The sequence below is a fragment of the Silene latifolia genome, chromosome 2 (genome assembly GCF_048544455.1).
Source record: "Silene latifolia isolate original U9 population chromosome 2, ASM4854445v1, whole genome shotgun sequence".
Classification (NCBI taxonomy): Eukaryota; Viridiplantae; Streptophyta; class Magnoliopsida; order Caryophyllales; family Caryophyllaceae; genus Silene; species Silene latifolia.
Window position 1 is genome coordinate 157,079,511 of NC_133527.1, and position 9,019 is coordinate 157,088,529.

General features: G+C 42.6%; 1 non-coding gene across 1 annotated transcript; it reads right to left on the minus strand.

Moving 5' to 3' along the window:
• Positions 1-2,126: 2,126 nt before the first annotated feature.
• LOC141645199 (small nucleolar RNA R71) lies at positions 2,127-2,233 on the minus strand. Its single transcript, XR_012544783.1, has one exon. It is a non-coding gene; the product is annotated as a small nucleolar RNA R71 (small nucleolar RNA).
• Between the last annotated feature and the right edge of the window lie 6,786 nt (positions 2,234-9,019).

The following is a 9,019-nucleotide window of genomic DNA, read 5'->3' on the forward strand; positions in this document are numbered from 1 at the left end:
CTCGGGTTCAGTTAATCGAGGTCAGTATAGTTCTTCGTATACGGTCTTGTATACGGGTTTACACATAATTTAGGTGGTTTAATCTAGACCGTCTTGCTAGTCAGTTGCTGGAATTTGTCAATTGTTCTAGGGTTTAGATTTGGTTTTTTCTAAATTATTGTGGGTTCCGAATTGGTGTATTATTCGGGACGGTGGATTGTACAGGTACTATTATTATAGTGGATTGCTCGATTGGCTGTGGGTTTTACCTCCGGATTTGGAGGGTTTTGCCCTGAGTATTTTATCCTATATTTTCTGTCTCGTCTTATTGTTGTTTACGGTTATCTACTTTTTTGTTTTATATTGTCGATTGTGCTTCTGTTGTGTGTGGGTAATTGGTGCTAATTTCCCAACAAGTGGTATCAGAGCCACTCAGGCTCGGTCCAGGTGGCGGTTTAATTAACAATGACGTCAAATATTAAGACTCAGTTTGGTGTACCAAAGTTTGACGGAAAAAAGTAGCTTCACCCTCTGGCAAAGGAGGATGAAAGACCTTCTAGTTCATCTTGCCTTGGTTAGAGCCTTGAAGGGGGTTAGTGGTAAACCGGAAAAGATGAGTGATGATGACTGGGAAGAGGTGTGTACTAAGTGTGCTAGTACCATCAGGTTGTGTATTTCAGATTCAGTCATTAATTGTGTTCTTGTTGAAGACTCTCCATCGACGATATGGGAAAAATTGAAAAAGTTGTATATGGCTAAAAGCTTGACCAATAAGTTGCTTTTGAAGCGGCGGTTCTATCGGTTGAGGATGGATAAGGATGAAAATCTTATTGGGCATATGAACATGTTTAATGGACTCTTAGTGTAATACTACGGTTTTCTATGTCTACGGGTACTCTATCGAGTGGTACTTACTTTGTCGATGATGCGTGTCATTTATATGATGTTTTACACCTCATTTTACACGCATTTCAGAGCTCATTTGTGTAGTTTAAGCTACCATTTCCCCTATTTCCGTCTACTTTCGTGTTTTTGTACATTATTGCAGAAATGTGAAGAATTCAACGGAAATTGAGCTAAATCCGTCCCCGAGTATCCTGCATTGTATTTGACGTGAAGAATTCACTTAAGGAACGAGCTTGGTGCGCATTTCAAGGCCCAAAAGACAAATCCACGAGATTATAGAAGTCAAGTATCAGTTAAAGTAGCCGATCGACCACTGCCTTCGGTCGATCGACCAACTTACGGGATCCAGAAGCTACTGTTCAGCTCAGAGCAGTCGATCGACCGGTCACCTTAGTCGATCGACCAAGCCGCTACTTCAGGCGAGAATTAAAAGATCGAGAAATAGCAAGCCCATAGTACATTAGGTTTGAGAATAAGAACTACGTTGTATTCTATATAACGTAAGCTAGGTTATTCAGTTTTGGCATAAAGTTTTTAGCATACACTTCTTAACACAATTCATTAGTTAGATTATTTTCCGTCAATAAAGTTACTCTTTTGCAATCGGTTTTTGGATCCTTTTCTCTGCAATTTCGTTTCTTCTTATGCGCAGGTCACAGGGTGGTGAATTAGTACCTTTCAATCCTGAGATTGAGAAGACCTTGCGCGAGTTGAGACGATCATCTAGAGTATTGCCGACAGAGGAAGAGCTGAGTACTCTGTCTAGTTACTACGAGAACGAACTGTTCGAAGAAGACCCACCTACATCTCCTGCTTCTACTTCTTCAGCTGAGACAGTCACATCTCCGGAAATTCCAGTCATGGCTGAAGAAGCAACTATTGCAAGTCATTCTGAGCCGACAGCTAAAAAACTTTACAAGGGGTTCGAATTACCTGGAGCTGATAGGAAATTCGAACCGAAGCCTTCCTATATCAACTTAGTTGAGAGGAACGATTTGGGGTGCTTTGCAAATGAAGATGCAGCCAAGCATATGGAGATATTTATCGATTATTGCTGCTCTATACCCCCACCGACCGGTGTGACCCAGGACCAGATAAAGGAGACCATGTTTATATTCTCACTCCGCGATGCTGCAAGGGAGTGGTACAGAGATCTGGACCGAGCCGCTCATGGGATCACCGACTGGAATTCTTTGGCCTTGACATTCTACAATAAATACTTCTCTGCCTCAAAGACGAATGCCATTAGAGCTCAGATCACGAGCTTTAAATAGGGACCTGATGAGAACTTTCATGAAGCATGGGTCCGTTTCAAGAAACTGGTGCGAACTATTCCGCACCATGGGTTCGAAAAATGGAGTCTTTGCATTCAGTTCTATAACGGCCTGTATGACGATCAGAGGGCTATTTTGGATCTTTGCAGACCAATGGCCGATTTTCGAGAATATGGGAGAGACTAAGGGGTGGAAGATCATTGATGACTTAGCCACCCATAAAGCTGAATATGGGAATTCGAGAGGCAATCAGAGGAGGAGTGCTGAATCCCCTTCTGTAGCTGCATTAGAGGCTCTCACGACGAGGTTTGACAAATACGAGTTGGGAGGAGCTTCAAAAGGAGGGATGTATCATGTGAATGCTGTTTCAGACGGTCCTTTCGTCTGTAGAAGATGTGGAGTTGAGGGACATATCTCAGAAAATTGTCCTAGTCCCTTCGAGTCTTGTGCTGCCTTTCAACATTACAGGCAGACAAACACGTACTATGAGCCGAATGTCCATCCCAACTTGAGGTGGAGTAGCGAATGTCCCGAATCCGACTTAACCTCCCAAAGAAGAAGAAGAAGCTTATGTGCCCCCTCACAAGCACAACCATATCAAAAATCTCCATATGTGCCGCAGCAGCAACAATCTCAAAATTCTGACTTTGCTGAGTTGAAGAATATGTTGCAAAAGGAGTCCCAAGCTAGAGAGGCCGGAATGAAATTTTTAGAGAGCCAAATTGCTCAATCGGCTAGCAAGAATACCACTCGAGCTCCGGGACACTTACCGACTCCTACGGACCAAAAAGAGACCCTTAATGCCATCACTTTGAGGAGTGGGTCTACCCTTGAGGGGCCTGTCATGGTCGAGGACGATGCTGCAAAAGATGGGGCGAAACCGAGTCAGAATAAAGCTGTAACAAGTAATAGCAAGAAAAAGGCGTCTACCAGGTATATCAGTCGATCGACTGATACACCCAGTCGATCGACTGAAGTGCGAGTTACAGGAGCTTCGGAATCTTGTCGAATCCGGTCTATCGACCGAGCAACATGGTCGATCGACCGAGGGCGCTCGCGATATTGAACAATTTCGTCCTCCAATGCCCAATAACCGAGGGATCACTTGTTTCGGGGTACGACAACTCCGAAAGTATTGGGGCAAGACCCGAGTCTTGATGGGTCGATCCGGTTCCGAAGTACGACCCAATGTCGATCAATGGTTCATATTTGAGACGGTCTGAAGAGGGGTCAAGCTTCAATAAGGAGAAGGTAGTGGACTTTCAGCCTAAGTCCACTGATGCCGGCATGCGAGATTTAGAGGAGAGGGCTAAGTTACTTCTTACAGCCCCCTGCCCGGAGAGATTGGTGCCGACGAAGGAACAGGTATCTTTCAATAAATTTGAAAATGTTGTTCGTAGTTTAAACGTACAAGTACCTTTCCTTGAATTGGTGTATCAAGTGCCCGCTTACATGAAGTTTATGAAGCAATTACTGTCTAAAAAGAGGTCACTTGAAACTGTGCATACTGTCGCACTCACTAAGGAGTCATGTTCTTATTTGACTCACACTGCACCCCATAAGCTAGAGGACCCAGGTAGCTTTTCCGTTCCTTGTAATATAGGTACCTTCTCTATTGAGAAGGCATTATGTGACCTAGGAGCTAGTATTAGCGTCATGCCCTTGAGTCTTCCTAGAAAGTTAAAATTGAATAGGTTTGCAGTTACGAGCATGACCGTTCAGATGGCTGATCGCTCTGCGGTCCAGCCTATAGGAGTCTTGGAGGCAGGGATAGGGAAGTTTTTCTTCCCTGTAGACTGTGTGGTCCTAGATATGCCTGAGGATGCCCACATACCTATCATCCTAGGTAGGCCATTTCTGCACACTGCTGGTGCAGTTATTGATGTTGGTTCGAGTACTTTGACCTTTAAGGCAGGCAAGCATTCCATTGTCTTTGCCCATACAACTAGGAAGAAGGACCCCATGTGGCATGTCACTTGTAATACGTTTTCTGAAAAGAAATCCTATTTTGTGCTTCCTGATATGCCTGTCTCTATTCCTATTCATGTTGTAACACCTCCGCCCCAGACTGGGAGCAAAAAGGACGAAGAATTTGTTGTTTTAGATGTTGCAGGAGCTGGTTTGGGGAAGGGAGAGATGCCTGTTGCTCCAGCTGTGAAGGAGCAAGTCGTTTCAAGAGGCGGTCTTGGATGCCTGAGCTATGGCACTGATGAGGAGCTTGAAGATGAGCCAGCCAGAGTGAGAAAGTCCGACTTGGATTTTGATGAACCAGAAGAGGTCATTGATTGGGGAGATGACGAAGCTGTTGATCCGTCAAGCTCTACGGATGCTGAAGTTGAGAAAGTTGCTGCTGAGAAGATGAGCACCGTTAAGGCTACCTCTTGTAGCCAGAAGCCGACGAAGTGGGCCATAACGTGGCCATTCTTGATCAACTACTAGTTGATCACGCTCTTTATCAAAAACTTCATTTTATTGCTTTTAAACTATTTTATTGCTTTTGTGTGCGCGAGACTTCGCATTTAATTATTTTGTTTAGGATTTTTAAGTACTTTAGACTTTGCTTTGGGTTTTGCGCAATTTTGGACGCGTATTATTATGCACTTGCAGGTTTTTAGACCTCATTAGCTCAAGTTATTGAGCAAATACAAAGAAATCAGAAGTTACAGCAGTATTTTCGGTCGATCGACTTACCTGTATGGTCGATCGACTGGTTGCACAGTTCCAGGAGCTTCTGTTCCTATTCACTCTGGTCGATCGACTTCCTGCTATGGTCGATCGACCGCCCTGGACTGCTGTACCTGTTCACGACCTTTCCCCTGCTGTGTTTGGTCAATTTGCGGAATTGAGGGAGTTTTCTACTCCACTTTATCTTCCGTCATTTTATTTATTTCTTCTATTTTCTCAATTGTGCACATAATTACCGCTTCATTATTGTTTTCTCGATTTTATGCGTGATATTTGTTTGTCTTTCAGGTACTTTTTGGTAACACTGCTAGCTACTGAAACCTCCTAGCTCACGCTGGTTTGGGGAGGTTTCCTTTTGTTGCGCTTAAAGTCTTGTGAGTTCCCGATTTCCACTTCATGTCATATTTCTTTATTTTCTCGCAAATTCCTGTTTCTCTTTTCTTCATTACATGATTATGCACAATGGGGACATTGTGCGATTTGGTTTGGGGAAGGGTTTTGCGTCGCATATCATTTGCTTGCATTCACGTTTACATTTTTGTTTTGCATTGTTTTTTTTCATTTCTCATATATACAGAAAATTTAAAAACATTGAAAAATTCGATAAAAATTCAAAAAATGCACGTTTATTTTAGCATATAGATCGAGTCGGAACGGTAGTATTTCAATGATGACATTGCATTTGCATCTGTTTTATGCCTAAGCCGTGCTAATTGACATGTTATTAGTAGAATCATATAAGTGCATATCCACGAGTTTTCCTTAATTATTTGCTGAACTTGAGACTTGACTTAGAATTTTGGCAAGCTACATCATATTTTCTAAGGTTTAGAGCTTATAACTGGTGACATCTATGACCAGTTTATCTAGGATGTGAGTAGTACTCCTTATGAGACATGTTACATAAATGTGCATAAATATGAACTTGATCTGCTTAATACCTGTATGCATTCGGTTTGTGGTTTGTTGACACATGTGGTAGAGGTTTCCCTTTATTCGTTTTTCCCATAAGCTTCACACTGCCAAAAATAGCCTTTTTGTCCCATTACTACATCCTACATTTAGCCTGCCCTTGTCAAGCTAGTAGTCTATATTCTTGGGATTGTGTGGACAGCGGGCCGCCCACGGGGGCGCTTGGTGAGAAGGTCGAAAACAAGCGTTTGCATTTTGTATGGAGTCGCCACCAATTTTTATGGGAAATTGGAACCGTTCGAATACCTCGTGTCATGTCAAGACACAAAGTAGTGACATGAACACTAAGCAATCGTTACCCTTAGCATTCTATGTCTAGAATGACTCTCGTGGATGCCAATGAACACGGGTGCTCACGGAGATCTGGAGTAAGGGGTGAGGGTACGTATTAGGAAGCTCTTTTGATCGAACACCTAATCCCGCCCGCCTCGATAGCGGCCTCTACTAATGATTAGGGAAGTTATTCGTACTTGATATATCGTCGGCTATATGCATGCAATGCAACATCCATTGTTTTAATCCTAGCATGTGAAGATTTAACTAAGTCGGTTGACAATTAATTAGCATACAATTGGGTCGAAGTTGGATTTAATATTGATTTACATGTGAAAAACAAACAAACAATAAAAGAAATACAACAATTATAAATAACAATAATTACATCGGATCAGGCGATTTATGTCGAAAATACCTTTAAAACGGATGATTTGAGAAAAAGGAATGAAAGAAATAATAAACGAACAGGAACTAGGGCGATAATACGATTAATAGCTAGTTAATTACGTAAGCTAATTAAACTACGTCAAGGCAGAAACGGAGTTCAGGGACAGAAATCATCCTGGAACAGGCGCAGCATAGCTGCGCCCTCTGGAAGAGGCGCAGCAGTTGCTGCGTCTGTTCCAAGGGTGAGTTCTGGCTGTGAAGCCGGAACTGCAAACCGTTAATGTTAATTGGTGATTTAATGATCAATTGGTATTATTTACTCGGGTGAAAGTGATTAACATGTTGTTTAACATACGAATGGGTCATAAAAACAGTAAAACATGGATGAGACGGAATTAAGATGGATTAATTACATGATTAATGATATCAACAAACTAACTAAACAAATTATTTAGATTAAACATGATGAATGATGATGATTAAATATACATGTGAATTATTGAATTATCATGTGAACGAATTAAAGAATCAACAAAATAAATAAAAGCAAAACGAAATTACAGAGGACGAAGAAGAAGAAAAGAAGCAGGAACTGCGGCAGCTTCACGAAGAGGCGCAGCAGGAACTGCGCTCCTTCGAAGAGGCGCAGCAGTTGCTGCGTCTTTTCTCGACTGTCAGTCTACCGGAAATCCGCAAAAGCAGAGTTTTAAAGCACGGTTTTAGAAATCGGTTTTAACGGTGTTTTCGACACAAATCTTACAATTGATGATACGAAAATTAAAATACAATAAATAAATAAGGATTATACACCCTCAGACTTACATGTTGACGAAACGAGATGAACTAAGAAGATCGATTAGTGATGCTCGACGCGAATGTAAAGAAAGTGCCCTCGTATAAGGAAATTAAACAGATTGATTAAGTTGATTAGATTGATTATTGGTGTAGTTGGTCAAATTGGTCGGTCATGCAACGGAGAGGCTGGTACCCGGAAGGATCCGAGCTTACGTGGTCGGAAGTCCAAGCACGTAGGCGTCAATTAGTAAGAACAAAGTCTAGAATGCAAAGGGAGAAGAGAAGGGCGGACACTCGCGTGAGAAATATGAGGAGCGAAGGCTCCTATTTATACTAATCACGTGGAGGAAATAGGGTTTCGGAGACTCTTTGGAAGTGAATCTCGGAAAGATATGAAAAAGATACGTGGAACATGCAAAGAAGGTCCTGGGAAGAGGCGCAGCAGCCACTGCGTCTCTTGGAAGAGGCGCAAAGACTGGCTTTGCGTCTATTCCCGGAGGTTTCCTCTATTTGAAGAAAGATTTCCGTGTTTGAGTTATGGTAGGACGGAAATAATTCGATTATCTTTAATATCTTATATGAATATTACGGGATATTATTTGCCAAAAGATAAAACTTGTGAAATATGGAATAGAAATATCCGGAACATTCCAGGACATTCCGACTCGGGATTTAACAATTATCAGAAAATGGAGACGGTTTTTGACCCGGACTCCGAATGTACTCTAATTACTGCCAAAACGACCGTATCAGGACGTAGATGACAACTAAGAGGGCGACATTAATATTTGAACAATCACTTGACGATAATCTTATTTAATCGTCACAAATCGTTCCGCGAATCAAACATGCGGCCCAATCATCACCGGGTGGTTTGCGGGAGGTGCGAAACGAGGTATCTGAGCCCCCACTTTGACTGAGGCTTGGACAAGGCGAAAGTCAAAGTATAGCCATCAGGTCAATCGAAGATTACAACCTGACGACTATGGCGACGCGAGGCGGCTCAAGGGGTCTGAACCAAGGACCTGTCGTCGGGAACATTTTAGAGTCTGTCGAATTCCGGGGAGGGTCGTTTAAAGTCCATTAGACTACGTAAGGAAGCTCGCCAGCCATAAGAGGAAGCCATACCTGAGACTTAATCGAACTTCGCGGGGAAACAAGAAATATTGAAAGCAGCAGGACGTCGGTAGAAACTGCTGGGGAATCCGCTTGTGTCAGTCTCAAGCGAATTCTGGCAAAACTTTGAGGTTGAATCTGCTTGCGTCGGTCTCAAGCGAACTCTTACTGGGGGATATATTGACGACTAGGAACATCTTGATCGTCGTGGGAGAAACCTCGAGTGAGCAGTACTGCAAAATACTACCGCGCTGGATAAAAGGAATTGAGCAATACTGCGAAATACTGCGCTGGATAAAAGGAATTGAGCAATACGGCGAAATACTGCTGCTCTGGATAGAATGCGGGCCGGAACGAAAGAAAATCATCGAAACGGACCAAAAGAGTATAATAGCGTCAAAGAAGAGGCGCACCAAAGATGGGCCCACAAATAACGAACTCATAACGAATTTTTGAAAATCCGTATGGAGGGAACACAAGGAAGAGGCGCAGCAAGAGTTGCGTCTCTTGGAAGAGGCGCAGCACCTGCTGCGTCTTTTCCCCAATTTGGCTCTTCTGCGTAAAAACGCGAAATCAGAAGGATTGTATTTCATTATTTCGAAACACATTTCTCGCAATTTCTCTCTCAA